The sequence below is a fragment of the Podarcis filfolensis genome, assembly GCF_964270895.1.
Source record: "Podarcis filfolensis genome assembly, chromosome: 7".
Lineage (NCBI taxonomy): Eukaryota > Metazoa > Chordata > Lepidosauria > Squamata > Lacertidae > Podarcis > Podarcis filfolensis.
The window spans coordinates 17,693,602-17,707,047 of record NC_139603.1 but is presented as its reverse complement, the minus strand read 5'-3'; the positions used below and the strand labels follow the sequence as shown (position 1 = coordinate 17,707,047).

The window sequence follows — 13,446 nt, the reverse complement described above, 5'->3', positions numbered from 1 at the left end:
ATATTGCACATTAAAACTGACAGTAGTAAAACTAGATGTTACATATTAAAAGGCTGTTGAATTCTTATCTATCCTGTGAGATGGGCTAAGCTTCCCTGAGGTTACATCAGGAGCTTCATGACCAAGTAGACATTTAAGTCCAGGTCCTTCAGCTCTTTCAGCTGGAGGAGAAAGCAAGGGAATGAACTAAATGAAGTGACCCACGAGTTTGGGAAAGTGATGCAACAGGTGAAAGAGATCAAAGTGGTGTAGAAACGTTTTCAGTCAGGAGGCCTGGGCAAGCAAATGTAAATTTTACTTTTGTTCTACACACATTCTACATATGCCAGAGAAGCAAGCGGTATTACCAGGTCTCAGTGACTCATTGCAGCCAGGCAAAAACATTTTAGATATTAAGATCAGCAAGTGAGGCATATGGCCTGGAGAACTTCTGAAGATCCAGTTAAAGCAGGCTTCCTCAAACTCGGCCCTCCAGATGTTTTGAGACTACAATTCCCATCATCCCTGACCACTGGTCCTGCTAGCTAGGGATCATGGGAGTTGTAGGCCAAAAACATCTGGAGGGCCAAGTTTGAGGAAGCCTGAGTTAAAGAGACTCGGAGGACCACATTGAAATTTACCCCACAAGTTCCTCAATCCTGGATAAATTTGGGACATAAATAGAAAGCTGTCTTTGGCCATAATTGTCTGTGGACAATGTTTGACTTTGCTTTAGGCCTTGGAATCTCTAAGGTGAAAGCTCTGTGTATCCTGCAGAGTTGGAAAGCAGTTCAGTTTGAAATCAGAAGTGTCAATAAGAACTGCGTTTGGAAAGGATGTCCTTCAGGGATTCGAGCATTTTGCAGGTGACGAAGTCAAGATTGGATGAAGGAGCTGAAGTCACATCTCTTGAAGGATGTGAAGATTTGGAAATAAATTATCTGCAAGCAGGGCTGGAGGGAGAAATTTGATTCAGGTCTCCTATGAAGCCTATTCAAAATTGCACTTTATAAAACAAATCAAAATGCAGCTATCTTTTGAAATCCACACGTATCGGAATTTTGCTATGTAGTTTGCTAACCAATGTTTACAGAAATAGACATATCACAGGAAAGTGTGCATAAGAATGAATATTGCTGAAAACAACGTATATATTTGAGGAAATTGCTTGCCAAAATGTGCATTAGTTAGAACTGCATATAAAATGTATTTAATTAGAATGAATTTGGCCTTAAATGCTGATGAATTTGTATGGTTGTTGTTTTTTAATGCAAATTTATGGGGGGGGGGATGTGCAGGACTGAATTTCAGCTTGAAGAGAAGAGAAACTGGGAGGACCAATATCGACAGATCTTTCCACCCCTACCTGCAAGCTACGTAATGCATACAACAACTATATGTACCCATCATACTTATCTGTATATTGCCCAAAGTGCAAATATTACCAAATAACATTGTATCAAGAACAGATGCTTTCCTATTAAACTGCTGAGATTGAACAGGATAACTGCATTATTATCCTTCTACTGGTGTGTAACAGATGCAATAAATTTTGCCAGGATTCCCGAGTTGCAAAACAGCACACTTTTATGGAAAGATGGCCCTTTCCCTCAACATATATATACTAACCAGCTGTGGATTCAGTTGAGTTTTAATATGTTTGCTTTATTGCTAAACTTTCTGAGCAGACAAATAGGAAGCAAAACTAACAGGCTTTTTGTCAAGTGCCACGCAGGACAGCCTTGATGGAAGAGAATCCTTTTTATTATTATTATTCTCCGGTTGTTCTATGACATTCCCCACAGGTTTCTAAAGGCCATCCTTGGAAAGGAAAAACAAAAGAAATGAAGAAATAAACAACACAATAAATCATCAAGCTGTAGCAGAAAAGAAAAGAAAAACTTTTAAGGTCTTGCAGAACATCTATTTGATGTGGCACGAGGGATGAGCTGCAGAATGACTGTTTGCTGCCCCAAAATTTCAAATAAGTTTTCTTGCAATGGTCACATATCTCTTGCTTTGCTTACCCACCGCTCGCCCTGCCTGCAGCCACTTCACTCCATAACCAAACCATGCTAATATTCTGTTCCCATTGACAGGACCAGGTTGTGGGGAGAAGGCTGGGAGAGCCACAGGAAGGACAGTGTGAAAATGTGGGGCTTTGTTCCACATGTTAATAATCTTACAAAAGAAATAATAGTGTATTTCACACTGATATTCCCATCCTAAACATTTCCTCTGAAATAGATGATAGATGATAGAGATAGATAGATAGATAGATGATAGATAGATAGATAGATAGATAGATAGATAGATAGATAGATGATAGATAGATAGATTTGTTTGCTTCTATGGAGTAAACATTCAAGCAAACATATTTTGGGTTCCAGCTAGGGATGGGCAAGACTTTTGATTCAGTTTTCATTTAAACCCAAACCCACCTGAGAGAATACATGAACTGAAACACAGCTGTCCTTCAAAATCCGCACTTCTCTGAATTTTTTAATGCAATTCTCCAGCCACGCAGTGTGTACAAAAACACAAATACTAAGGTAAGTTTCCATAGCAATGTATATATTAGTGAAAATAATGTACACAATGCATGTGAGTTATAAAAATGTGTGTATTAGGCAAAATTGCATAAAAGTGTGAATATTGGGATTAATTTGCACTAAAATGCTGGTGAATTTTCATGAGGATTTCTTCTGCAAAGTGATGGAAAAATGTAAGATTGAAAAATGAGAAACCAAAACCAACCGATTATAACCAAGCCATAACCTGGAAATTAAAACAAGGATGACATAGGGATGGGTTAAATTGTAAGTGAAAAGTGTATTTCTTTCAAATGACCAGGGGGGTCACCATTTGTCAGGAACGGCAGAAGACAATGTTGCTGGGATGAGGTGATTCTCTCTCAGATATGTGTTGTGGCAGCCTGATCTCCTACCTTATGTTAGTTTCCACTATGCTGGCTGGAGCTATTGAGATGTTTTGCCCAAAAGTTGAAAGGCACCAAGTTCATGAAGGCTTCCCTGTGTCCTATCACCTGCTTTAGCAACCTGCTCTGTATTCTGCAGTGGTCCTTCCCACTTTCTGCATTGGGAATGGCAGGGCAGCAGCAGAATTTGTAGTGAGCTGTGCTGGCTTTCAGAGGCAATCCCAACTGACTCTATATTTTCATGCTAAGCCAAGAAGGTCTGGCATCTCCACATCTCCTAGCTTTAACATGAGAGCCTGAGAGCCAGGGCAGGCTGCCATTGCTGCTGCAAAGGACAAGATGGCACTACTCTATTGTCACAGTCCAGGTTACAGGCAGTCAGAGTCCCGGCTTGGTACGTCGGGACCAGGGTAGAGGTCGGGAAGCAGGAATCAGCAGTCTAGGGTCAGCAGTCCAGGGTTCAAGAAGCCAAGAGTCCACGAATCAGGAAACCAGGAGTCAGGAAGCTGAAGCACAGCTAGGTGGGTAGCGTGTTGCTGTAGCAAAGAGCCAGAGGGAACTGCTGGTCTTATATACCCCTCCTGGCCCTTGCCACCAGGTGCTATGAGTCTTCTGTCAAGCCTCATCTGTGCGGCTTCCAGGCCAAACTCAGGAAGGCCCCAGTCCTGTGAGGCCCTACCAATCACAGGGCCTGGCTCCTGCACACACTCCTGACATCTATTGCACAACTATTTTGGCAATTGAATCTTACTTCACTGCTGGTGATGGGATAACACTCCCACCATCCCTGAATATCAGCCATACTGGTCAGGTGTGATGGGAGTTGTCTTCTAGATGCTTTGGACTACATCACATGGGCCACCACTGCCTTATGGTGTGTGTTTTCCCTAGTGCATGGGCAATTGAGAAGCCATAAATCATGGAAGAAATGATTTGTAGAATGGATGAAAGGATAAACAGCCCTCATCCACCTTAAAGGTAATGTTAAGTGCAATAAAAATTATGTACCCCACCCATGAGAATTTAACTTAACTTCCCTCCTACCTTTGATAAATGCAATTCATTTCCTTCTTAACTGATGGAGAATGGTTAAGAAAGAAAGAAAACATGTAGGAGGAATTTTCAGCACACACCACAAATGAACTCCTCGTGAAGCACAGCTTACATAAGTGCAATTCAAAGCTTTTGTGGATGCTGCTTGACAGTAGAGTCCAATTTATTTATAATCTTTCAAAACAAATTTAAACCAAAGGATTTCTCTCAACAAATACAATGTTGCAGGAATTAATAGAGACATGGAGTGTTTTCAGAGTCCAAAAATCCTTACTGAGCCTTATTCTAGTATTTATATTCTATTGTCAGATGACAATAGAAGAACACTGGATGATACAGGAAAAAACAGCTTGTTCTAGAAACACACAGAGACAGACTCGAACCCAAGTGCATAGCCAGTAAGGTAGGGATGATATAAACTAGATTCACCCTGATGTCTTATCTTTAAAGACTTCTTACAGTGCAAGGCTGCCTTCCTCAAGCTTGAACTCTCCATATGTTTTGGACTATCATTCCCATTAGCCACAGCCAGCCTGGTCAATGGCATGCATTATGAGAGCTGTTGTGGAACAACTTCAACACAGAAGTTTGGGGAAGACTGAGCATGATTCAAACAAGACTAAATACCATACTTTTCCATGTATAAGACCAGTGGTTTTTTTACTTTAAAATAAGGTTAAAAATTTGGGGGCATCTTATCCATGGATAGTGCATGTGCCCATTTTCAAAATTTGCAATCTCCAAAAGTAGGGGGCGTCTTATACATGGGGGTGTCTTATACACGGAAAAATACGGTATATTTATGAATCAAACCAGTTAATGTGAAAGGGAGATATATCTAACTTTGATCTCTGCAGGCTGTTTGTTTAGAGCAAGTATACAAATGCCCTGAAGAAGGCATTTAAACAATCATTGTACATCTTGGACTGTTTTGACAACAAAATCCTATTTTTTCCAGCATTTTGAGATACAATCCCATTTGGGAGCTCGATATCACAAGGTTGGGGAAGAATGGATATGGGTAAACATTATCAGGTTTTGAACAAGACTAAATCTATTTATAAATCAAAGCTACACTTTTACTTAGGAGGAAAAGCATTACTTTATTTGGGGAGCATAGGTAGTGAGCAATTTTCATGAAATTTTGGTATTCCTCTTGAAAGAATTGCACTTCTTTTCCATTTCATCACTGCTGCTCTGATAAAAGTCCCAGACCTGCATTCTGCCTTCACCACATTGCTGCTCCTCCATGTGAAAGGTCACACTTCCCCCCAAGATAGCAGATTACTTGCCATCCACCTCAGCTTTCTGATGGCACCTTTGACTGCACTGGTGAAGCAGTTCTGGGGGAGAAGGATGGGCAGACAGGTTCACCAATGAACTGAACACAAAGACATTGTTCCTGATACAGAATGATAAAATAATCTTCTATGAAAAGTAAGAGCTATACGTTCAGTTAACTTTGATCAGTTACTGTATTTCTTCTGCAAATACATATACACTTAATGCACATTTGCTTTCCCGTTCCTGAGTGATATCAGTTGGTGGCCTGTAGTTTGTAGGGCTATTTGTATGAGTAACGGTTTGGAAGATGGAGCCTCTAGACCTCATGAAGACCACTTTGAACTAGAAGGAAACCACAGTGCACATATTTGAAAAGATCCTACAAGGAAGATCTCTTCTGTAAACAGTAATATAAGACAGGAAATAATCCCCCAAGAATGGAAGAACATTCCTTTAACAAAGAGAAGAAAAGTCAGTAAAATAAATCAATCAACCCTATGGGGACACAAGGGCAACAAGACCAAGATACCAGAATCCAATGTGAAAGGAGGAGGAAGTAGTTTGGTTTAAACATTTCAGGAACTTGTAGTACCCATCAATGGTAGCACTGAGATTCTTAGTATGCATTGGTCCCAGCAAGTGTGGCTAATCGCCAGGGATGGTGGGATTTGTTCTTGTTGGCACCTGTCTGTCTTAAGAGACAATGGAGTGCACCTCCAGGGGTAATGTCAAACTGCAGGAGAATCACAGTGCCTGCTGTGGCTGTAGAGACCAGTAACTCATAACTGCTCCTTCTGCATTGCTTTTTTTGCTGTATTAGCAGCATCAAAGTGACCTCCTTGGGATGCAAGCCAGGACAGTGTGTATGGAGGTCCTGGGCTTCCCAGACAACAAGACTGTCCTCCCAGCCTAACTGATGTTGTTCAAAGGAAAGCAGAGCAATATGTCTGGCACCAGCTTGGGTGCAGGAGGTGCTGGAAGGAGGCATACAAGGCACCATCCAACCGTCGTAGGGACTCTGGATTTGGATACGATTTACTCCTTAGTCTTTTCTCCTCCCAAAGAGGAGATTTCCCCCCGCCCCCCAATATTATCTATAGGGCCATGGATCCCCCACCCCCATCTTAATGTATAAGTACAGTGGTACCTCGGGTTAAGTACTTAATTTGTTCCAGAGGTCCGTTCTTAACCTGAAACTGTTCTTAACCTAAAGCACCACTTTAGCTAATGGGGCCTCCTGCTGCTGCTGCACCGCCGGAGCACGATTTCTGTTCTCAAAGTTCTTAACCTGAAGCACTATTTTTGGGTTAGCAGAGTCTGTGACCTGAAGCGTATGTAACCTGAAACGTATGTAACCTGAGGTACCACTGTATACCTGACACTGGTTAATGTCGTAGGATGCTGGGTAAGGTTACAAGAATTCTACTGCAAATAGTTATGCAATAACTTACCTCCAGAGAAACCTTCTGCATAATGCTAATTCCTGCTTAGATCTGCATGTCCTCTCTATTGTGGATGTTTCATATCCCTTTCAATACTCTCAGTTTTATTTAATCCATTCTATTATCACAGTGGATAGCCTTGCTATTCCTATAAATGACTTTCTAATGAATACAGCCCTATTTCAATTCTTGATTATTAAGCAGTCACAAGCTAACTTCTGATTACAAAGTTGAACATTTCCAAGCTTAAATGTAATAGTCTATAAGGAACAAAGCAATATCTGCAGAAAATATTGTTTTGTCCACAAATTGTGACAGCCTCGCCAAACCAAGCCGATTTGCGCTGCACTACTAATAGAGAACTGAAGATCTGCAATATGTATATATATTAAAACCAACCATGCTTTTAATTGCACTTTGGAATTACACTTAATTCCAGGCTTACTGGAAACAACAGGAGATTTCTGACAGTCTTTTAATTAGCTGTGAAAGAGGAAAGTTGGGAGTTTCTGAAACAAAGTAAGGAGCCAGAAATGAACTCTGCAACTTTAACATGATCTTAGAACAAAGTTTCTTATAATCCTTTTTTTGCTGTTAGATATATATGTCAAATGGTGAAGTTCTTAAAACATTATATCACCATGCATGCCTGAATTCTACCAAGTTGGTAAGTGCTGTGAGGCAGCCTACATACTATGGGAGGGATATGGGTCCTCAAAGGCAGTATGAAGGAACAGCACCCGAATATGCCATAGACAGGGACACGGGTGGCACTGTGGTGTAAACCACTGAGCCTAGGGCTTGCCGATCAGAAGGTCAGCGGTTCAAATCCCCATGATGGGGTGAGCTCCTGTTGCTCGGTCCCTGCTCCTGCCAACCTAGCAGTTCAAAAGCACGTCAAAGTGCAAGTAGATAAATAGGTACTGCTCCAGCAGGAAGGTGAACGGTGTTTCCGTTCACTGCTCTGGTTCGCCAGAAGCAGCTTAGTCATGCCGGCCACATGACCCGGAAGCTGTACACCGGCTCCCTTGGCCAGTAAAGCGAGATGAGTGCCGCAATCCCAGAGTCGTCCGTGACTGGACCTAACGGTCAGGGGTCCCCTTACCTTTACACCACAGACCAACATCAGAGCAAAGTCACAGTTTTAAAGCCACAACCATGGTGTGACTATGGGATATTTACTTCTGTATGATCCAAGCTGTTCGAACACAAATATTCAGTTGTGTTCTACATAACAGTACTTACATCATGGTTATAAAAATGAGCTAGAAAGTAACAATGCTTGAGAAATTTGATCTTAGCAAATTCTGATATGAACTAAACTGATCTTCAGTTGGCTATTTAGTTCCCATAGGCCATCTATTTAATTCTACATATCACCTGTAGTTTACATAATAAAAGGATGTTCCAGACCAGACTAGTCCAGCAGGTTTTCAGTCTTAAAACATGTAATTAAATAATATTTAAGTTCAATGCTTTGCACAGGTTTTCCCAAAAAGGCATTTAATGTAAAACAGGACAGTATGGACTTCTGGGTAAACACATGTGAAAGTCACACAGACCAAAACCAGCCTGATTTGTCAACACCTACTTTGAAGTTCCAGGTTTGAATCTCATCTAAGTCCTGGATCCACTATTTTATTTACTTATTTGGAAAATTTATATCCTGCAGGGTTACTGCAAGTATAAAATAAAGGGGGGGGGAGGTAAATTGAATAAAACATTAGGGGGCAGGTAAGCCCCACCCAGCATAATTCATCACAAGATGCGTTGCTCACACACCATTTGAATGACAATGCCCGTCAACCTGGGGGGCAGGCCCCACAAATACTTTATTGTGAGGGTAAAGGGACCTTGGCCCCTAGGAGCTGGCTTCTATGGGAGCATGTTCACTCATTGATTTTAAGGATTTTGGTCCAAGCTTGGTAGTTTGTGTGATCTATTAACAGTCTTGGTTTCCATGGATGAAGTAAAAGTATTCTTTTTGCATTATGTAAGATTGTCAGTTACTATTTCCACCTCCCAAAGACAGTGAGCCTTAAATATTGATGACCCCTCCCTTTCCTTGTTTGATTGTAGTTGTGTGGAAGGGCACTTGAAAGGATTCCAAATTAAAACCCTGGCCACTTCATTTTTCTGTTCTTTGGCTATATGATCCAATAAAGTGATATGGCAGATGATGTTTCCTATTGAAGCCACTTCAACCACAGTGGGTTTTTACCTGCACAATAGTCCAAATTTTCCACGTTACAGATTTTCCAGAATGATACCATCAGTGAGATGAGCATGTGATGAGGCTAGGGACTGGGGATGAAGATATCAGAAGAAAGAGCAGGGCACAACTTAACGCCACCATTACATTTTCAAGTTAGCATTTTGTTCAGACTGTTCTGTACCATTTATTGGAAGAGCATTTGAATTTTCTGGAAGATAACTGTATCAGCAGAAATATATATGCACACACACACACACACACCCCACACTGTTCCCTGGTGTTCTCTGATTGCTAATAAAATGTAGCCTCTGTAAATCTATAGCTGGGGATTATATATCTTGCCTGAATGAGAACACTATAGAAACCTATTTATCGAGGCCTCTAGGGGAAAGTTGCTAGCCTCAAACATGATTTAAAGGATTATAAAAAGTGATGCCCGCAATGGGCTATTTAATAGACATAAGCCCCTTAAAGTAATGATCCTGTTGACTGACTGACTGGCTGGCTTTCTTCATTCAAAAACTGAACTTTTTTCCCCAGTTCCTTTATGGACACTGCATATATTACTTAGCAATGCAAAACGCATACGTATTTGCTGGATACATTGATTCCACTGCTGGTGTAACATGCGGAAATGTTTGCAAAAGAACTGTGTTTGTGTGTGCACTTGTCTAACTGTTACAATGCAATGATAGAAATTTTATTTGGGCTGGTGTTAACAAAAACAAACACCAGCAGTCACTGGAGTGTATTTGCCTATTTGAGCCTGAAATTAAGTGCAAGAACTGCTCTGTATTTTCATAGGTAGAGAATTGTGTTTGCAGTTGATCCAATCAATGCTATCATCTAAAAATGAGAGAGCAAGCGGGAACAGCAGGCTGCAGATAGGCTTTTGCGGAATGATGAATCACTGTCCCCGAGACCCTATTCTGGCAGGATCCCATGGGGTTACATCAAGTCCTTGGAGGCAGCAGGGGGGCGGGACACACACAAACAGAAGCCAAACAAGAAAGAAACAAAAATGTATCTTTAATTCTGAAAGCATTTCAAATGCCAGTTTTTTTTCTCAAGGGGGGAAAATATGGTCCCCAACTGAAAAAAGCAAAACCTTCTACTTTGCTTTTAGGTTTTGCGAAGCATTTTTCCCTTGAGAAAGGAATACAGACGTTCAAACATTTTGGGAATTAAAAATGCATTTTTATCTACTCTGCTAGGACTGCTGCAGTGTTGTTGTTTTATTGTCTTTTTCATTATCATCACTACACTTGCAATATTTCTGTTGCTGCTTTTTCATGCTTCTTCCTGTTTAACATAAATGATTTCTAGGTGAAATATGATTAGTTTGGAACTGGATTTTACGTTTATATTCATTGTGAATGCTAATAAGCCCCAATCCTTATGACGTATGAATCTATCCCTGTAAGCTCCTTGTTTGTTTGCTTCTCCTCCTCTATGTCTATTCCAAGAAGACTAAACTTTAGCAGACATCGCTCCAAAGGGTGGTGACCCACAACACTTTGGTACCTTTGTCTCACATGTCACTATATGTGTCAGTCTTGAAAGTGGTACAGGGTATTTTGCTGTCTTTGTTGCATAAAAAGGTAAAGGACCCCTGGACACAGGTGGTGCTGTGGGTTAAACCACAGAGCCTAGGGCTCGCCGATCAGAAGGTCGGCGGTTTGAATCCCCGCGACGGGGTGAGCTCCCGTTGCTCAGTCCCTGCTTCTGCCAACCTAGCAGTTCGAAAGCACGTCAAAGTGCAAGTAGATAAATAGGTACTTTTCCGGTGGGAAGGTAAACGGTGTTTCCATGTGCTGCTCTGGTTCGCCAGAAGCGGCTTAGGCATGCTGGCCACATGACCCAGAAGCTGTACGCCAGCTCCCTCGGCCAATAAAGCGAGATGAGCGCTGCAACCCCAGAGTCGTCCATGACTGGAACTAATGGTCAGGGGCCCCTTTACCTTTAAAGGACCCCCGACAGTTAAGTCCGGTTGTGAACGACTCTGGGGTTACGGCGCTTATCTCGCTTTACTGGCCGAGGAAGCCAACGTTTGTCCACAGTTTTTCCGGGTCATGTACTTCTGGCGCAACGAAACACCAACACCAGAGCAGTGCACGGAAACAGTGTTTACCTTCCTGCCGGAGTGGTACCTATTTATCTACTTGCACTTTGATGTGCTTACGAACTGCTAGGTGGGCAGGAGCTGGGACCAAACCACGGGAGCTGACCCCATCGAGGAGATTCAAACCACCAACCTTCCGATTGGCAAGCTCACTGGTTAGACCACAGCACCACCTATATTACAAGAGTAAATCTTTTCCCATGTTCAGTTTGAAAGACTACCTTTTAAAACTGCTGTTGATGAGACCTGTTTATAGTATGGTTTATTTATATTCTGCTTTATAGCCCAAAGACTCCTGAAGCAGTGAACAACATTAATATAAGTGGATACAAAAATGTACAATAAATGTGCACTATACAGGAGCTCAAGTGAGCAACTGGCGTTATTTAGCATTGTAGCTTGTGTATTTTATGTTTTGCTCTACAGATTTGGGACCTGCCTTGAATGCTGTGGGGAGACAAGGTAGGGAAATCTATATTTTATATAAAAAATATTATATATAATACAAAGGGAAATAAACTAAAGCAAAGCAAAATGTTGTAACTCCTCCACTACAATCATGAGAGACCATCCTGTCAACCACAAGAGCTCATAATTTCATATCTGGGTTGCTGCAGTGGCTAAGAGAACATACACTAATAAAAGGGGAGGAGGAAGGGTGACGGAAATGATAACGTTCTCTTTTGATTCACTGTGCACTCGTAGCCTTTCATGCTCTGTTTGTAGCTCTTCTGATCCACACACACAAAAGGAAGCTCTTGACTCAACAGGTGGGTGATCATATATCAGCTGTTCCCAGTTGAGCAGCAATGGGTTGCCCTCAAACAATTATTGACATAATGATAGCAATTAATTATATTGCAAACAATTAACGAAGCCAAAGGTTCCATTGACAAAAAAAAAAAAATGCTTTCTGCTGGCATGAGATTGCGTGATGGAAATTATTGTCCGGGAAGGTAGGGCTGGGAATGTCCTTCATTTGAAATCCTGGAAAGTCACTACCATCCATTGCTGACAATACTGAGCTAGATGAACCAATTGTCTAACTCACCATAAGGTAGCTTCCTATGTTCCTATGAATTAGGAACTTTTGCAGATGCCTGAAAAAATACTGCTAGGGTTAAAAGGTAAAGGAACCCAGACAGTTAAGTCCAGTTGCAGATGACTCTGGGGTTGTGGCGCTCATCTCGCTTTACAGGCTGAGGGAGCCGACGTCTGTCTGCAGACAGTGTTTCCAAGTCATGTGGCCAGCATGACTAAGCCACTTCTGGCGAAACCAGAACAGCGCACAGAAACGCTGTTTACCTTCTCACCGAGGTGGTACCTATTTATCTACTTGCACTTTTGGGCGTGATTTCAAACTGCTAGGTTGGCAGGAGCTGGGACCAAGCAACAAGAGCTCATCCCATCACGGGGATTCGAACCACCAACCTTCTGATTAGCAAGCCCAAGAGGCTCAGTGGTTTAGACCACAGCGCCACCCACGTGGGTTACACAACCTCATTTTACCCCTCTCGTATTTGTCCTGAACAGAAATCTCTACATACTCATCCAATTTCTGTTTTTGGCTGAATTCCATGGCAACTTAAGCATTTCATAGAATCATAGAATTGCAGAGTTGGAAGGGACCTTGAGGGTTATCTCATCCCACTCTCTGTAATACAGGAATATCAACTAAAACATCTGTGGCAGATGTTAAAACCCCCCAGTGAAGGAGAGGTTTGTTGTCTAGCAGAGACTAATAACCAAGAAATGGGTAGCAAGCAAAATGAGTTATTCTTGAACAAGAATGGTGTCTCATTCACCTCGTGGTGCAGAAAAGAGCCCCCATCTATATGTTACATTTAGACGTTTATAGTTTTACACAAACAGCTCAACACATACATTGAGAGGTTGCTTTGCCTCCCTGCCCAAAACCTCTGCAATTCAGAAATAGAAGACTAGTAAGATTGCATTAGTATTGCTCAATCTAAGCTTCACTGAGGTTCAGGTGGGGTTTGCAGTGCAGTACAAAAGCTGCCCTTGATCCTCTTCACATCCTAAGATGTCAGATACAGTGAAAAATGTTCTCATTATTTTACTCTCACAGAATCAGAGTGATTTGTGGAAGCCATTCTGGTTTCCAAGGTCCACTGCTGAATTTAGGTGAGCTAAACTCATTAGGTAGCATAACATCATTCTGCTCCAACTCAAAGCAGGCACTTCCACAATGATCCTTAAGCATAAGGCTGTTTCATAGCTTCAATTTAAGCATGCATAGACTTCTCCTGGGAGATTTTGCCAGACTTATGAATCTCTTTGGGTGCCCTCTGATATTTCTCTGATGTTTTGCCTGAACAAAATCCCTAGATTCGCCTTGAAATATCCTTTTCGGCAAATTCAACTACACATGTAGTTGTGTTTCAGTTTGAAA

At 41.7% G+C, this 13,446-nt stretch overlaps 1 long non-coding RNA gene across 1 annotated transcript in view; it reads right to left on the bottom strand.

Annotated features, from left to right (window-relative positions):
• Positions 1–1,760: 1,760 nt before the first annotated feature.
• LOC310767298 overlaps positions 1,761–13,446 on the bottom strand; it is a 36,753-nt gene continuing 25,067 nt past the window's right edge. Inside the window, exon 3 of the long non-coding RNA XR_014550853.1 lies at positions 1,761–1,800. This is a non-coding gene — a long non-coding RNA (uncharacterized lncRNA). The remainder of the gene's footprint in view (positions 1,801–13,446) is intronic.